Here is a 19,222-nt window from a genome sequence, read left to right as displayed (position 1 = left end):
TCACATTATCTTATGTGCTAACTACTTTCAAACAGAGAGCTGTGCAGCTCGGGAAGAAGATGTTACCCTTTGGTACTCTGGAGAGACAGAGTGGGAGTTGAGCAATGCAGTTGCTTCAACTACCTGAGCTGAAGGGTCACCAGACCCAGAGGAGTGGAACGCTTTCGTGTGTACCAGTTTCCTTGAAATCATCCTTAAAAAAAAGCCAGAGTATAAGTAGTAATAAAAATACTTATCTGAATACATACACCTTTTGTCTGAGCACTGGAGCAGAAATTTTGCCGAAGCGGGTAGACAGAGATGAAAAGCAGACCAGGACTGTATCTTCCTGTTATTTAATTAACACCAAAGATTCTTTTCACTGTGATCCGGTTCTCAGGCAATGGTTTTTGAATCAAAACCGTCTGGATTTGGGGCCCTATGTTTGCTTTCATAGGCCAGACTTACCATCTGAGATTTATTCAGATTTACCTCTCACCTCAAAGGAAGCTGAGGCTTCCTCAGTCTTTAAATTGATCAAGAAGCACCATTGACCTTCCTGCTACCAGATCACCATCTCTTCCCTCCAGCTAATATCCCTGGGGCGTGGTGGCAGCAAACTAAGCAGACAGCTTCGTTTAAGCCCTTGCTTGGCTAAGCTCTGTGTTGTGAGGCAGGACACCGTTTCCTGCCGGGCAGGGCAACATTTTGGTCCCAATGAGACTTTCAACACATCATAAATCTTAAATTTCAGCTGAAGCTATAATTTGCTAATCCTACTTTGTACAATCCCAGAACTAAGATTAACACATGCAAGCTCTCTTTTAAGACCGGAAGTTGCGATAAGCAGTCGCTCTGATATGATAACAGATTTTGGGTGAATTGCCTTAAACCTGCCTTTGAGGAATGCCATGACAGAATTGTTACAGTCCGCTGAATATTATAGATTAGTATCTTTTCTCCTTTTACAGAACTAGTTTAGGATGATTAGCAGCAATGCCAGATTCTCCAAGTTGCATACCTGTTTATTTGACTTCTGTTCTGGAATTAATATTTTTAAGAGCAAATATCTTCAAGTTCTTTTGGCTTGGTTTTTGTTCGTGTTTTAACTCTCATTCAGCATTTCATTCAGTGATACTCTGGTTGAGGGGAAGGTCCGCTGCTGGTTCCTTATGGAAGTTATGGAAAGAGATAAAAGAAATTCAGTTACTTTCACAAAAAATGATTCAGATGGTTGAAATTCCAATCATTATAGATGCATGTAAAAATAAATTAACAAAAAAATCCTTTCCAATCGTTGTCAATTTAAAGTGGGAGACAAAAGGGCACGTGGTTTTATACTAGTCCTCTGTATTATCAGCCTGACACCAAGAAGTTGTTAGAGCCAAAAAATTGAAATTGCAGAGTGTAAATTGAAATTTATTTTTAGATGAGCACAGTGCTGAGCTGGCATTATTAAGAAGGGGTTGATCAGTGCAGAGTCAGAACTAAACAGGAAGTTGAGCTGTCTCCTATTCATCGTTCAGCAGCGTTGTTAACTCGTAACGGTCTCTTGGCTGGTACTCAGTTGGCGTAAATTTTCTTTTGGAATTTAGAGAGCGCTCCAAAGCTCATTTTATAAAATTAATGCCAGCGAATAATCTTTAATAAATGATGTATTTTTTTCCTATAAGGTTAGGCACACCTGTAGAAGTGAATAAATGATATTGTCACTGAAACAGAAGCAATGGCCTTGGATCCAAAGCCTCTTAAAATCAATGAGCCCAGAATTCTGTTACTGAGATTTTAGGCAAGGGTTTTTTTCTCTGTTGTTTCCATGAGTATGTGGACTTCTTGTTTCTTAGTATGATGCTGTGTTTTCCTAACCTAGGGTTTTGTTTTCTTTTTGCAAGAGTTGAAGTATGTATCTCTAACAAACGGTGTTGCACAACGTGATAAGGCTGGAAAACGTCCAGCATCAAGTGTAATCTAGGTAACGTTTTTTTGGGTGACAGCAAAAGACAACCTACTTCTGCCTCAAATCTTCTAAACAGGCTGCAACCCAAATTTAGTTCTTTAATCCTTGGGAAAATTCAGGTCAGGTACAGTGAATGCCTTTATCGGGGAACGTCATTAGCCAGCGCTGCGTTATGTTATGCTTCTCAAATTACCAAACCTCTCTTTTCAGTATGATGGATGGTTTGATTGTTTAACTTAAGGGAATACTGGAAATCACTTTCAGTGAACACTTGTTCAAAAACTAGTGGATTTTAGTTCTTATTTTTAGGCTGTCTTTTCCTTTTTTTCAACAGGTTTTGCAATAGAAATGCTATTTTCATGAATATCCCTACGAAGAACCTATCAGGTTGACATGACCATTTGCAGAACTAGATTTTTGTCATTTCCACATACTTTTTGTTTTATTCATCCACCAGTCAGAGAACAGAGAAAATGCCATGTGATTTGACTGACCTGTTGCAAATAACTGTGCGTCTTGAATAGTGAATTTTAAATACTTAAAGAAATGATTCAGAGAGATGATAATGAATACATTCAGGAAATCATTATCTTCTTACCAGTATTCTAAAAGCAGAAAATTAGGATCGAGTAAATTAAGGTGAAATTTGTAGGCTAAATTATCTGTTTTGTGGTCTTTCTTCAGCTGCATTATATTCCTTTTCCAGTCAGGAAAAAAGAGAAGAAAAAGCTCTCTCACTGAGATCATGCAGGTGACAATGTTACTGAAAATCTATACTGTTTGCAGTGGAATCAATTTCTAAGGGACACAATCTGAGCTCAGTATACATTGGAAATATTGGGTGCTTGGGTTTATGAAATACTCTCCTGCTGCATCTACTTCGAAGCGCTTATGCTTTTTAAAGCTTTTCAGTGGTGATAGGGAAGGGATTGAACTGGGTGTTGTGCTTTGTTTCATGGCACCGAGAGTTGCAACTTTCAAGCTGTTAGCTTGACAAAACACGAAACTATTGACTCAGTGTTAGCATGAGAGTTTTTATGGGATGAAATGTATGCACACAAATCTTATAAATCTTATAAAAAAAGACAGTGTGCTAAAAATCCCCATGGAAAGGAATTAGGAATCTGAAACCTAGAATTATCCTTGAGCATATCACTTAGCCTGTGCTTCTAGTGCTTCATCGCCTGCCTGACCTCTGTAGTCACCACCGTGTGCCTTAGAGACATCTTATCCTGGTAGGGCATGCCTGGAAATATTTGGCATGTTGAGCCAAACTTGGTTTATCTAGGCTGCAGCCATGATACTGAGCAGCAGACAGGAAAAGCTGAAGCTTTCTCCGTTGCTGCCCTCCAGCTACATATGCAAGCAGTTTGGAGGTGTGATGAGTTTGGGCTCGCACATGAAATACAACATAGCTATAGCCTCAGAGACCATCTGCGGAATAGGTGATCTCATCCAAGAGGCCGAGTGAAAACTCTGTCAAAATGATATTTGACCCTGGGACCCGATAAAGTCAGGGCAAGTTAATTAAATGAGCAACTGCCCACAGTGTCTCTGCTCGTTCGGGGTTTTTCACTCACTATGACAGGCATGAAGAAGTACCTCTTGTTTTATATATGTAGCGGTGTCATAGGAACACAAGAAATCCCTTCTGCCTAAACTGATCAGCTTCGGAGTCAGTCTGTCGCCACTGATGCTCTAATCTCCGCTCCTTTTGCATCATCTGTCACAGGGTACCGGTGAACCACACTGACCTGGGAGGATAGTGGAGAGAGCGGGGGGCATTTGTAGGTTAATACGTCAACTGTGCTGGGTAACAGATAGTTGTAATAATCTAGTCCGTGATGTGATGTTGCGGTCAGCAAGGTAACAGTGCTGCAGAGGTGAGTTAGAGAAGCACTGAACGTAAGCCTTTGCGGGGCAGGTGGGAGGGGAGAAAATAAAAAATACGTGCTAAATGTACAGGGAAAAAAAATCTTCAAATAGATCAAGGGTAAAACAAAGCAGAAGAACAACAAAAAGAACTTAAGATTCTAAAGACGAAGAGCTACATAAAAATAATTGTTTCATTCTGCAGCTTAGGGCAGTACTGTAGCTTTTTATTAGGCAATTATTTTCTGTCATTTTGAAGACTTCATCTCTTCCGACAACATAAAGATTCTACCTGAATTCTTTACAACTGTGTTTCCTCCACCCCTGTAATAGTAGTATTCACCTACTCTGTAATTCTTCCTTTCTCAAGTGCTGAGATTTTTATATTATCACAGCTGCCTGTCAATACCTGCGTAATAAAATTGATAATAAAACTAACATTTTCCTATATTAATGTGCTCTACCTCAACGCCACGTGGGCTAGATTCTGGTCGCCTGATTAATAGCGAACAGTATCTTCCTCTGAGTGATGGGACCCCTTACGGGATAAAGTGCTATCAATACCTGTCCCGTTAGTTTTAATTTAAAGGATCGCACTTTATCAGTCACTGAAATACCACCACCTTTGTGATGAGATGTGACAACAGCTTAGCAGTACATAACACTGCCGCCTAACACTTTAAGGCAGAAGATGAAGAACACTATTGCCAGTCGGAACTGCGGAGGAGATTGAGCTAGGTGGGTGGTATTAGCAGAACTGGTCACTGCCAAGACAGCAAAGTTGCAACTTCTCTGCTACCAGACGGCAGCATAGCACAGCAGAATGAATGACGAGAGCTTGCCAAAAGAGCTGCAGTTTCGTGTTGTGTTGGAGAGGCGACGCCTCCACCCGTACTGTACCAGCTCGCACGGCACTAGCGGTAGCTCGGCACTGCTAGCGTCTCTCCAGCGCTGCTCCTTGCAGCACAAGCTGCTTCCAGTCCAAATGCCAACTGGGTTTTGTGAGCTTGGTCAAAAACCGCAATAACCTCAAAAGAGCCGCAATATTTACTGTCTCACTGCACTGGGACTGCCAGTCAGGGTTTTCGTGCTTGCCTGCCCTGCAAATAGCGTCTGGTTAGCTGCGTGCGTTAAGAAGGATCTGCAAAATGATGGTGGATGAGGAGGTAAAAGCGTGAACGTTGGTGCATGAGCTCCCCCTGCTCCCTGGGCCTGGGAGTCGGTGGTCGCTCCGATGCGTCTCCAGATACTTCACAGTTATAAGTGTTGCTGTAACCCCCATCTAGTGGCCAGACTCATTTAGCCATCAGACTAAGCCCCGTTCAGAGAGGGGTAGCAGTGTGATTAAGTGAACCTTCAGTTATCAGAAGGGTGCTCTTCCTCCTTTTCTTTCTTTAGAAACAATATTTTCCTTCTGTCTTTCTTTAGTTTTTTTCCTTGCTTCCCTTTGAGGTTTCTCATTAATTCTCCTTTCCTTTCTCTCTGTTTCTGCATGGAGAATCCTTTTGTAGATGAAAAAATGACTGGTGTCTGTGAATTATTTTATTGTCTATTTTATTGTTTTTATATTTATATCTTCTTTTCTTCCTTGATTTTTTCCCCTCTCTTCTCTACCCACAATCTTTCCAGGGGAGTATGATTTTATTTTGGGGGATTGTTTGACTAGAAAAAGGCTACAAAACAAAGAATTTGGGATCACTATTGTATACATTTCTGGATTTTACATATGAGTGCAGTCTTTGATTCCCCTAGGCTGTTTCATGTTGTATTTCTCTATGATTTATCAGAACTATTAAATGAAATTGTTTCATTTTGAAGCTGTCTCATTCTGGAGCAAAACCAGACCAATACATCCTTTCTCTGTCTCTAAGAGAGCCTCTACTGTGAATTTTGTAGAGAAAACCATTGCAATCACTGGGATTTCCATTAGGACTGGGAAATACATCCTCTCTGACTTGATTAGCCCCTGAGGATGCTGGTGGCTAAGCTCTGAACTGAGTAGTACCTAACGGCCAAAGGGTGAAGGCTGACAGAGTGAGGGCAAGGAGGCACTGAAAGTCAAGTGTATAGACAGAGCCAAAGAGACGCGGAAAGCAAGATGAGAAAAGGTTAGTGATAGAATTGGGGTTGTCGACCCCCAACTGTGTGGGGTAGAGCTGGACTGTAGAGCTGAAAGGTGGTTTAGGAGAGACCAAAGGCCTCAGAGCAAGGGAGGAGAGAGAAAGGAGAGAGAAAATAATAGAGAAGTTGAGAGGCAGCATGATAACCCTGGAAAAGAAAGGGAAAGAGGAAATAAAAACCAGTGAGGAAAGGTTAAAGAAACAAATTCATAAGTACCACAGACAATGTCAACTCGCACCCCAAAGTGGAACCGCAAAGGTTTGTCTTCTGGTTTTTATAAAGGTCTCTTGACTCACCTCAGGTTTCCTGAGATGTAACTGCGGATCAGCACAATAGTTAAGGGAACACGTTATACTGAACACAGAAATACATACAGAGGAAGGAAAGGCAGCAAATTTCTTTTTTAAAGAAAGAAAAAGAATTAACATAAAATGTAACAAAACATCCTGAAGGTTGTTTCTGACATTGACTTTGGTGCAGCAGGTGGAAAAAGGTAATTCTACTGGACAGGAAGTTTACTGGTACATTTTAGGACACTTATGTGGCTTGGCTACGTATTCATTCCTGTGTATTCTGCTTGTTTGTAGTAAACTGTGGGTTTACAGAAACCAAGTTCTATTGCTGTTAGGTAGTGAATCTTGGCTAGCAATAATAACATAGGGTTAGAAATCCTTAATTAAGACTCCCTAAAATATTGTGCCTGGATATTCCTTGATTATGCTATGAAGTATTCCACTTCGGGAAGTTTTCTCACCCAGGAGGCAGAATGTATTGACTATTAGAGAAATGTTATTTTCATCAACTACATCAAATATGCAAATCCAGTCATGCCTTTAGATGGAGAAAAATAGCAATACTTATTTTCGTTATATGGGGAATGATATGTTAATGTCAAGGAAAAAATAGTTTAAAAGGAGGTAAAAGTACTGTTATTCCTTGTACAAGTATTTAGTTTACAGTTCATTTCTCCCCCCCCCTTTTTTTTTTTTTTTTGTTATACATTACCCATAATTGACTGTTGCATTAAGTGGCAATAGAATGGCAATAGAATTAATTTATTTTTCCATTTTCTTACCCTGTTTTCGAAACTTACAAACCACATTTCCAGATACGTGCTTAACCTTATCTAATACATAGGGCATACTTTTCAAGAACACAAATGAAAAACAAAAGCAACAGTAAGCATTTGAATTAATAGTTACAGAAATTTGAGATCTTATTCAAAAGTTGTCCCACAGTTTGTTTTCTAGCAAATTACTGTGGCAAATATGTATTGCTTAGTAAAATCATTATGTACATAAAGGTAAGTGTCGTTTAACTAGTGCATTAATTTGATTGAAATAACAGTGATTAGTTCAAATACCTGACACGGCGTAGGACTTTATTGATCAAGGCATATGTTTAATTTAAATACATGACTCAGGGCTGTTGAAGGTGGTGGAACTAAACACTAAAACATATACTTAAGGGTAAAGACTAAATCATATTTTAGAGCCAACATGTTCTTTAGTAAATATGCTAAGATATTAATATAATTGGCTATATCCCTCTTTGTGCTCTCACTCAGAACAGTTTTTTGCCAATGGAAATCTGATGAGCTGTCCATCAAAAAATCTTGCTCTCATTCTCTACCAATTAAATGCAGTAAATTTCACTGATTACAGCAAGAGCTATTATCATACATAAATGCAGTCACGTGCTGCAGTAGATGAACAGGTAATATAAATAAAGTAAAGCTTTAGGATAGGGAGCAACTGATAAGTAACAGTGGAAGTGTCCACGCAGGTGTGAGGTGTGTTGCCTGTTAGGTGGGCACTTTGCCTGTTCCTTGAGCCGTATGCAGGGACGGATGACAGCAGTATAAACCAGACCCATCCAGACTTCCCCAAGTTTGTTATGTTTTACATATGTACCATCATTACTGGGACGAGGATCTTTATCACCAGCGACGAGCTTACGGAGACGCGTACGGCATCTTTAATGGAAAGGGGAAGCTCACGGGACTGGGCTGAGAGGGAGCGGGTGCTTGGGGTGTTGCGGCACATCTGCCCGCAGCTGTGCTCAGGGGCGCTCGGTGCGAGGTCTGTCCCCACGCGGGAAGCGCTGGGAAGCGTCACGTCAGTCACTGCGCTGCCGGCAGCCACGTGCCGGAAAGCCTCGCTGTCAACTCCTGCCCATCTGAACAGCACAGAGCATCAGCAGGAGGGGCTGAAGTCCTGAAGTAAGCTCTCCAAGCAAGAAGCGCAATTTTGCGTTACAGCAATTTGTTTTCCAGAGCAGGGAGAATGGTGAAACAAACCAACGTGATTTACGCATCTGTTTTTAAGTGCAGCACGTGTCCAATACTTAGTCCTGAAGAACGCCGAGAACCTACAGCTCCTGTTGAATCTGTATTTTCTTCCAACTTAAAGAAAATTAGAGAAGGCTATTTCTGAGAGTCGGGGAGCTGGCGCCCAGATGAAGCGATAGGGATTGGCTTGGCAAGGAAATAGCATCATCTTCCCAAATTGCATCTGATCCAGGTCTCGTAATGACAGCTGAGCTCCCCAGTCAGCCCCCAGTCAGCAACGCAAGCGAGCTGGAGCTCATCGCGCTATATAAAAGCTTTCCTGCCTTCTGTGGTAGTCCAGGAGCACGTGCTCCCCGGGGCAGCAGAAGACACGTGGGGATGTGACCAGCACCGCAGCGGCCGCTCCTGGCGGCAGCCCGCCCTCCCCAGCCAGCTCCTCTGACTCCCCCTCTTGAAGTAGCATGTAGGGAGGAAGGGCAAAGAGGAACTCTTCTCCCCAGGGTCGCAAGGAAGAAAAAAGACCTGGAAACGGGCGCGTTTTCTCTGTTTTAAGCAGTTTAATGTTGTTGAAGGCCTGATTTTGGATGCTCCAAGCTGGCAGTTGCCAAACTGAAGCTCCAAGCAGTCGCATCAAGTCTTCAGAAATTTGCCGAGTGTTACCAGCAGTGTTAGCAAACGGCCGGGCTCCCAGTCTGACTACGAAGCACCCAGCAAATGTTATTGTTCAGAAACCCTCAATAATATAATACTTAGGGAAAAATTGCCTGCTGGGATGCAGCTGTGGTTGGTAATGGAGGAGGTGGGCCAGGGAGGCGGTGAACGTGATATAAAACAGACCCTGACTGCCTCTATGGGGCCCGTGGCCTTTTAAATCCTCTCTTCGCCGTAAAGCTCTGTGTGGATATACTGCTGGAGGCGATGGCATTTCATTGTTTTGGTGGGAGATTTTATTGGAAACTCTGTTTAAAAATACAGAGCAGCCTAATAAAACATCCCCTAAATCATGCTTTCAGTTAGGATTACTTGCTTCGTTTTTCCTATGAAGAACAAAGCATCATATGTCTCCATAAAGCTGCCATATGTACAGGCTTTTTTCGCCCCTCATCTAACAGCACTTTAACATATTCAATTGCATGGTATTTGAATTCTGTTTAAAATGGTCTGCTTGCAAGTTGTATTTCCTGGCCAGAGAAAAAAGAATCCTTTTCTTGAACATCTCCCTGTGCAACTCAGAATAGGATATGGCCTGGTATCTTGCTAAGAAAAACAAAAGCAGTAAATGTCTTAAATAGATAGCTGATAGATTCTATTTCTATATTTTTTATTAAATATATTCCTCTGCTCTGAAGGGCAGAAGCAGTAAATGGTATTCATGAAGTCACCTTAGCTTAGCAAGCAATAGTAGTACAAATACTTTTAGCTGTAATTATGAATTTTGCTGGCACATCACTAAATTAGCCAAGTGACAAAATTAGCTGGTTGTCTGGCTAAAGACCAAAAAGAATTAATCTGAACCAATGATGTTACTATCCCTGGGCAGTGCAAGGCTTTTAATAAACCACAGAATCAGAAAGGGTAAAAAGAGGAAAATGTAGCTTGCCACAAGCGGTATTTGGTAGGCATATATCACTTACAAACTATTTAACAGATGAATAAAAGAAATACAAGAAAGCTACGAGGTTCAGGAAACAGTCCTGATCCTGCTTCCACTGAAAAGAAGCAACACAAATTTTGTGGACCTCAACAGGGACAGCTTGTAAAACTAAGTATATAAGGATGTAACACATTTTAGGTCAGTGACTTTGGGGGAAAAAGAGGAGAGAGAAGTTCTTTTATAAGATAGTGTTAACTTCTCGTGTAAATAAAAATGCTCAATTGTATGTGGTCTTCTGAACATGTTGAAGATGAAACAGATCGTTCTGTGCACCAAATATATAAATATATGTATTTGAAAACAAACTTACAAAGACTAGGATGAATATCAAAACTTTAATCAGTGTAGGTAGAGATCTAAGTCCTACCTTAGATGACAGTTGATGCCCTCCACTGCTACAGTAGATTTGTCATGCAAAGGGCCCAGAGAGCGTTAACTGCCACATCTAAAAGACTGTATAAACCGTTCCCATTTCCCTGAGGACAGTTGGAAAGTTTATATATCAAATGAACATGCTGTGGGTGTTTTCAGCACAACAGTATCACTGCAGTGAACTGCTAACCTGAGAAATTCAAATAATGCAAGACTTTGGTTAAATTAAAATTATTTGCATTTAGGAATTGAGAGAGAACAGTAAAGAGCTGTGTGTTCGGTGTCAGTAGGAGAGAGGATGAAATGGCAGAAGATAAAACAACAGGATATTTCTGTGAAAGGAGATGGAAATATATGATAAACAGTATTAAAGATAGTTTTATTTTTGTCCAGATACAAAACTAAGAAATCCTTTTATCTTGCATTGTTGCATTATCTCTTCCTCCTAATATTCCTCCTTTGCCCATCATGTGCAGTCCTTTAGAGAGATAGCAGTAGCAGTAGTGTCTTCAGAGACGTGCCATCGCTAGAAACATTTACCTGGCAACAGCTGGTTTGAAGTCAGACTTGGTCCTTCTGGATGCGTTGTCAGATTCTATATGTGTGTGCATTTAGAGACGAAGGAAGAACGGTAGAAATCATGATAAATAAACACAGGATATTTCAACAAAATATATGTTTCTGGAGAAAATAAGAATAAAAGGGTCATTCAAACCAGCAGAAAGAGTAAGAAAGGTATTTTTCCCCTCTGTTGACCTTGCTGACTTCCACGACTGGTCACTTCTTGCTACAGTTTTGAATTGTCTCAATGTTGTGTGCTGTAATCCAGTACCTGCTCTCACAAATTCAGGAGGGCTCGCTGCGCTGGCAGTGGCCAGGGAGAGGTGCCTACAGTTGCCACTGCAGCTTTGTGCCTGAGACACCTTAGCTGGTTCCTCAAGCCACCTTGGCATAAAAATAAGGTTGCCACCTGGTTAGTATTTTTTTTTTTTTTAAAAAAAAAAGTTTCTAGTGCAAACCAGTTTTGACAGTCCTTTCCATGTAGACCACAGTGTGGCTTCTCAGGTGTCTCGTACGTGGGGGATGATAGCCCATGAGAAGATGGAGGAGGAGATGTGGCCAACTTGCTCTCTGCATCCTTAATCTGGCTCATTATAATGATTAATTAAATTTGTAGCCCCCCCCCCCCCCGGCTCTTTCCCCTGAGGGCATTTTAGACACGAACCAACAAGTCCTTGCTTGCGGGTTACGTTTGTTATTCTGCCAGTCTGCATCATCTGCATCGTCTTCCTTCTGGAGACAAATGTGTCACTGGGTCCCTACGCTTTACCGTCACTGATTGCATATGGTATATATCCAGCACCTATGGAAAACATTTTGTTACTTGCTCCTGGGAAAAAAGCTGGTTATCACTGCATTAGCGTGTTCAAATTATAAACAGACACACACAAAATACTAACAGGCTACAAAATCACAAAAAACACATCCTCTTAAAAATGCTCGATAATTTTCACTACATATAGTATTAGATCCTGAGTCTATTTTAAATATCATATATATTTGTTCTTTTTTTTCCAACCAAAGACCAAGAATGCATGTTACATACTGTTTCAAAAATAAAACATTGTCATTAGAGTCAGATGGGAGATGTGTGCTGACCAGAGCAAAAGCACCAATGACTACTTCTAGAAATTCCACACAGATTGAGAGCAGATGCTCTTAAGCCTACCTAAAACTAGAGAAAACATGAGTTTGCCTGACAAAGAGATTACTTTGTTTACCGTTGTTTTACCATTTGTTACCATTTACCAAAAAACCTAGGGTTTTGCTATGAAAAAAAAGTTCATTCCAATGTCTGAGAAGTTTTCAAGTTCTATGTGGAAATACAAATAACCTTGAAGCACAGGATTAAAAAGAAGAGAGATTTTAAATCCTCTGCAGTCCTTTAGATCCTCCATCATATGGACACAATGTGGATACAAAAAAATGAAGTATCAAAGAGGTATCAGATGAAAACTTCCAGAGGAACTTTTTTGGTCTTCCTGCTTATCCTCAGAACCTTATGGCCGAATACTGAAATGAGAGGAATAATAACAGAGATATTATTAAATATATTAAATATAAAATCTGTACCACTTCATGTTCTAAAAGAACATTTAAAGCATTTCTAAAAAAACTAAAAATGTTTTCAGATAATACCTAAAAAGACAGACTACTGGGAGATGTTTTTTTAAACTCTTTTTTTCTAAACTTCGGTTTTAGAGATTCCAAAATAATGGAATATTTGCAGGCATATTCCATAATTCTTGCAGTAATGTCTCCTGGAGTCTTAGTGTCTTAATTCCTAAGGAAATGTTTCTCTAGTGTCCGGCTGACATATTGCTCTGCAGTTCAAATTTGTTGTATTTGCTTCCAGATAGCAGATTCTCTTCTACATAGTTGGTAAGCACAGCATTGCATTACCACTTTCCTGTTTAAATAGCTGTAGACTGTTAAAATGTTGACCAAGCAAACGCAATTCTGTTTTTTGTTTCTCATTGTTTTTCAAGGTTTCAGCAAGTTTTGCTGTTCTGTTCTGGATTCTTTTATGAGTCTATATTGTCCAAAAGAGAGATGAAAAAGACAAAACGTTTGCTTTCCTGTGAAATGTGCAGTACAAGGTTTCTCGTTGTGAAGTTACATTTTGATTAAAAAATTGAAAAGATGGACATAATTTTAGGAGAATTTAAAAGGTTAACTTGCAATCAAAATAAGACATTTCACTAAAGATAGCATGTTTTTTTTCCTGGGGGAGGTTGAGTAATGTTATAGGATAACAGAATTTACAATTTTGTTTTAATTCTGACAGCTACTGAGAGATCAATTATTTGCACAAGTTCAGTTTTAATATTTTATGGGAAAAAAACTCAAGGGTAAGAAAGAACAAACTATGTTTCAAACAGTACAATGCGATAACCTTGTATGCAACTCCTCGAGACACAGATGGCAAATATAGATCCTAGAAGACAATAATAATTACTAGTTCCTTGACTTCTCCCTAGGGTCGAAAAGAAGAAATCAGTAACAACCACCATTATCCTAAGTCTGTGGCATGTGAGCTTTAGCTTCCAAAGAGCACTATTAATAAACACACACAGATAAATAACATGGCACAATCAGTTAAATTCACATGGGGTTGGCTCTTACAATGTTTGCCTTTAAAGACAGATGATCTGTCTGTAAAGAGGTCTTTTTATCTGAGAAGAGGACAAGAAATATTTGGCCTGATCTTCATCATTAAAAAAAAAAAAAAAAAAAGGAAAAAAAAGAGTTTGGAGTTCAACAAGAAGCATAACTGGCCTGTGGAAACGCTTCGCTCGTGATCATCCGATGTTGCTGAAAGCACGTCAACCTCCTCGTGGTTGGGAGCGTCTGCTCCGCGTGCGCCCGGGCAGCGCCACCGGCGGGACGGCCAGCCCGGCGGGACGGGAAGTGGGACACCCCGTGGAAACGTTTCCGTGCTGGTTTTCTAGGTGGGATCTGCCTGTCTTCAGTAATTGTTCCTCTGGTAATTCTGCTGTCAAGTCGTGATTTTGGCTCAGTCAGATTATCATTAACATCTTTGGCCTATGGAATAACACACTGACTTTTTCTACTGAAATGCTGCTTACAAATAATGAACCGTATTCAATAGGAGTAGACATTTCTTGGAAGGGGAAAAAAGGTGCCTTTTTAGCCAATTGTACATCCTCAGAGATAGGCTGGTTTGTACAGACACTATAATAAGACTGAAAGCAAATGTCACTGAATTTGTAAGTCTGAAAATTAGATGGTGAAGTCTCCATTTAAATTAGTATGAAAACTGACCTTGGTTTTTCAGAGTTAGATAGGGTTTTCTCAGTCTTTATTTGCTGAAATGGAGGCCTGGTCTGGAGAGAACTGTGATAATGAGCAAGTTCCTTTTGTGCCATTGTAGTAATTCATATTTCAAATTAGTTAAGAAAAGAGGATCTGACTGCAAACAAATATTAGCAGAATTCAGAACATTTCTTTTTATCCCCAACAGGGACTGTCAATGTAGCATACACATTTTGAACATACTTCAGACTATATATCCTGAAAAAAAATGTAGTTTTTAAGATGAAACATTTTGATTAAACCAACTATTAAACAGGCATAGCAATCTTGTGTGTCAGGGGAAAGCATAAATATATGTGGAGAACCTGCATGTTTTACGTTTACTACCAATGGTTCAAAAATAATGTGATATTCTATTCCAGTCTACTGTAAATAAATTCAGTGGTCTCACTGATGTTAGTAAAGGGTATGTAGTATCAGGATAGATCAACATAGAAATTATCCCACAGTGATGTTTAAATCACTAAAGAAATAATTCTGTATAATACCGTCTCTTTTTTGTCTCTTTGTTTTCACTTTGTAATAAATATGAATTATTTGAGCATTAGCATATTGGCTGTAATTACCTTTCATCTTTCCCCTCTTGATTTAAATATTGCCAAACTCCATTAAAACAGCTGTGTGAAACCAGGAAATGGTTTACTAGTGAATTCCAAGTGTGTGTCTTTGCTGCAGTTTAAATTGAAAGGTTACAACAAGTCTTCTAATTGCTTCATATGTATTTTATTAATTGCACTTCTAATGTGTAGAGCACACTAAAACCTTAAAAAAAAAAAAGGCTGACTTCTGGTAAAGCATCAGATGTATCTGAATTGTGGTACGTCTGAATTATGGTCACAAAACATGATAACGTAAGAAAATGGTTCTGAGATCTATTAAAATACATTTGATGTGGGTCCAGCTCCCTCTTATTTTAACTGGCAGTGACATGCTCACCTCCGTTGCTCCATCTATCAGCCCCTTTGCTTCTCAGAGTAAGGGATCTTGGCAAATCCAAACCTGGATTGATGCAGCAAAGCATCTTCCCTTTGCCTTTGTGGGATGCGGTCTTCAGGAAAAGAATGCAGGAATTCTTCGTTACTTGGATGTATTTGTACCTCTTGATTCCTTCAGAAGGCATATTTATACTGCATCATTTCTCTAAAGAAGCATTGACAAGATGAAAAATGAAAGGCCTGTGAGTTAGAGAAAAATTAAGCCTGTAGGGCTCGTGATTAAGCCTTATCTTGTATCTTCAAAAATTGGTGAATAACAGCTGTAGAATAGGTATTTGCCTAATCCTGTACAATGTTGACTCCTCTGAGTGATAAAATACACCCTAAATAGCTACGTTGCAAGAAAATGCATTTTTCCCTTTTTTAATTAGTCAGAAAACTTACTCTGTTGAACCAAAGTCTCATCATTTAATCTTCACTCTGTCCAGTATTGTGATTACTTCCTGAAACACGTGTTAAGCTAATGGTGATACATCAGGACTTTCAGCAATGTTTGATGGGAATTAAATATGTCAGCTTTCAACCAGGCATCATAAAACAAAGACAAGGGAAACAAAGCTCGTTTTAAAGCAACTTACTTAGCGTCAGATTGGAACATTGATCGCTTTTTGGGAGGTTTCTTGGTATTATTACTATTTAGTCCTTAAAAGTGAAATGATGTCCTCCTAGGTCCAACACATGAAATTAAGAAGTGAGGGAGAAGAAGATGGGAAAATACAGTATCTTATCTATGAATGTTAGCCTTTTCCAAAAGAATTCTTATATTTGTTAAAATGGGTAGTGTTCAGCTCAGCAGCCAAAAAGACAATAGTTCAATTGCTTTGTTATTACTGATAAAGCAGGAGATACCTGTTAAACCCAGAACCTAATTCTCAGAGGGTTTTTTTTTTTTTTTTCACCTTACTTGTTTGTTATTTGGAGCTGAATGTGAAATATATATAAAGTATTAGAAATAAAATGGCATCCTTGACTGTTACTTGAGGGTCACATTTTGAATAGAATTTAGTGACTAAAATACAGCACAAGTAGAATTGTGACACTAAGTTAAAAACAAATACTGAAAGCCCTTTCCGCTGGAATTTTCATTCAATTCCACATTCCCTTTTGCCAGAAAACACACACAGGTACCTAAAAGGTCGTGGGCATGCAGCAGTTAAGTACATACTACATTCTGCTGCCCAAAACCTTCCCAAGAAGAGTATTTCCAAGACCCCTGTGAGGATGTTCTTGAAACAGAATTTCATCATCTCATGCATTCATACTGTGCCAGGAAGACTTTCATGTAAATAAAGCTTGGAACACAATCAGGCAATAAAAAAGAGGTATGTTACTTTTATAGATAAGGAATGTTTCCAGAGAGTTGAAAACTCCCCAAAATGTTTTTTAGAATATAGATAGACCATGGAGACTATTACTTCCTGAACTACCAAATCAGACATATTCCTGTGGTAGGTCAAATGTTGGTTGCACAGTATGCGGGCAGAGTTAGTGGCCAAAACTTATGCTGGTGTAAATTGACATAGATCTGTGAGCATAGTGTAGTCAATACTGATTTTATGAACTATCAATCTGCATTGTAGAGTTATTTCTATTTTCAGTTTTTGAGAAGAGATTCCGCCATGATACGAGTCCCAAAAGGCTTGACGGTTTCCTTTGCGAAACTATTTACATTCCTGGCACTGCCTAATAAAATTTTTATTCTGTTCTTTTGTGACGTTTTATTACTCACTTTTGAAACATCATGTTTTATTATCTTTTAGTCCTGTTATCAATACTGAGCAATAATAAGACAGTGATGACCGGTTTTAATAAGCCTATTACAGGGTTCTGTGTTGCTTTGACATGCGTAAGTGTAGTAAAATGGTTTATGAGAAACAAACAGCTGAGAAATATCACATTCATATCCTAGGAGATAAAGAGATTATTTGTGAGAAATAAATAATTGAACAAGACACAGTCTTGTGATTTCAGTTTCTGAACTCCTAAGAAACAACTATGAGTCCATTAGATGCTACAAGGCTTTACACTATGTATTTAGCATCTTTATGGTTTGGTACCACAAAAAAGCTTTGTGTGTACACGTGTTTTCATGTGAACATACCCACGCATAAATAATAATATAGATACATTAAAAGGGAGATTTATTTCTCTGAGCTGTCAGAGTCCTGAAGGACTAGGGGCTTCAAAGCATGAAAGGGCATCTGACATATATACGTGTAGCCACTCCTGACCTTATGGTGTTGAATGTTTGGGGAATATAACACCTAGGAATTAGTCCATGCCTACAACATTACCTTCCTAGGAATTTCGTGTGTTGGTGTATAGGAAAGGGAGAGATCTACTTGCACATATGTTTGCATCCTCTCTCATATAGTGACATGGAGCGTATATGCAGTTTTGCCACAAAGTCCTGGCCAGAGTGGTCTCTGCCACTGCCTCAGGTCTCCTCAGAAAGGTCCATGCCGAGCACAGAGGTTGACCCTGTTGTGATGGTTGTGGACGTTCATCTGCCTAGGCGAACAAGCCTGGACTTCCTTATGGACAAAGGTGCCTCAGTTGAGACTGAGCAGACGCCACAGAGCTCTCATTTAAGGATATTTGTTCACCTCTGGGTTCCTGTGTCTGTACTAACAGCTGGCAACATGGACATTTATTGGCTATTTTCTGTCAGTATGTCTCACTCGCTAACATCCTCACTACTCGGCTATTTGGACATTGATACTCTTCGGAGGAATACGTTTATTTTCAGAACCAAACTAATGTGACTGAAATAACTCATTATTCAACATTTAGAATATTTGTAAATATATAGAATAAACTGTAAGTATATCAATATTTTAATATTGACATTTATGTATTTTTTATATATTTATAAATATTTATTATTAGATATTTTAAAAAACACCAAGCCTCATAAAACTACAAATAATAAAAACCTGTAATTTGAAAGGAAATACACCTTTTTTAGTTTTTTTTAAATTCGCTCAGCTTCAGAAAACAGGAGGCTTGCTCTGTGGAGCCATCACTTCCCAAAACATAAGGGTAGCCACTACATCTTATTAAGGCAAATAGGAATGAGTCAGAGTGGTTACTTCACCAATCTGATGTACAGTAGCTGATGCATTGTAAATCAGTGATACTAGCTTAATGAGTGGTAATTTAAGAGCATAAGGAGTCACTAAGTAAGCTTGCTCTGGGGCACCGTGGAGACTGAAAGAGACCTTGAAATGTGAGCAAAGACACTTACCTCTGTTACTTATTTCTTCCTGTGTTCAGCTAGAGAAGACTTTGTACAGCCTCTGAATCTGCCTGTAGAAACAACATGAGATGTAGCTCAGACCGAAAGGTATCATAAATGTAAGTAACAGTTCCTATACTAAAAACTCTTACCTAATAATTTTTAGTGCATATTTTTACATTTTATTTTTATCTTCCTGTATGTACTTCAAATATCTTTTTGCATCTCATACTATTCTTTGGGAACACTAAAATAAAAATTATCATGAACCTTTCAAAGATAGAAAAATAGGCTGTAATAATCACCACACCAAAGATGTTCTTTTCATAAGCTACCATCAGAGTGTTTATGCACTATGCACTTATTCTAAGAAATAGCATACGTATTCCAAAGATAACATGCAGGGGAATCTCTCCAGTATATTTTAATTTATTTTATAAGTTGTTAGCATATATTCTAAATAACAGACATGGCTTGGGGATGTTTTTAAATATTTAATGTTGACATCCTATATATGGAAATATACAAAAGGAAGTTGTAACTGAAATAAGCCCAACACTTTGACTAATGTATTGACATTTATGCTTGAGAAAGTTCAGGCCTGGAAGCTCTTGCACAGCAAGTTAAAAGGCCAATACCAGCCTCTGACCCAAAAGGGAACATTGCAGTTCAGGCTCAATCAATTGAAAGTGCAGGGCAAAATATGCCTTTAGATGACACAGTTTGCATTACAAGGTACACAAATACATGTATTTTCCATCAAGCTGAGCTAATTCAAGTTTATATTTTGACTGTGTATGTAGAATAATTATAATTTATTTATGATCTATTAATCATATTGTTTCCA

Source organism: Rhea pennata, chromosome 4, assembly GCF_028389875.1.
Source record: "Rhea pennata isolate bPtePen1 chromosome 4, bPtePen1.pri, whole genome shotgun sequence".
Classification (NCBI taxonomy): domain Eukaryota; kingdom Metazoa; phylum Chordata; class Aves; order Rheiformes; family Rheidae; genus Rhea; species Rhea pennata.
Note: the sequence above shows the minus strand (reverse complement) of the source record.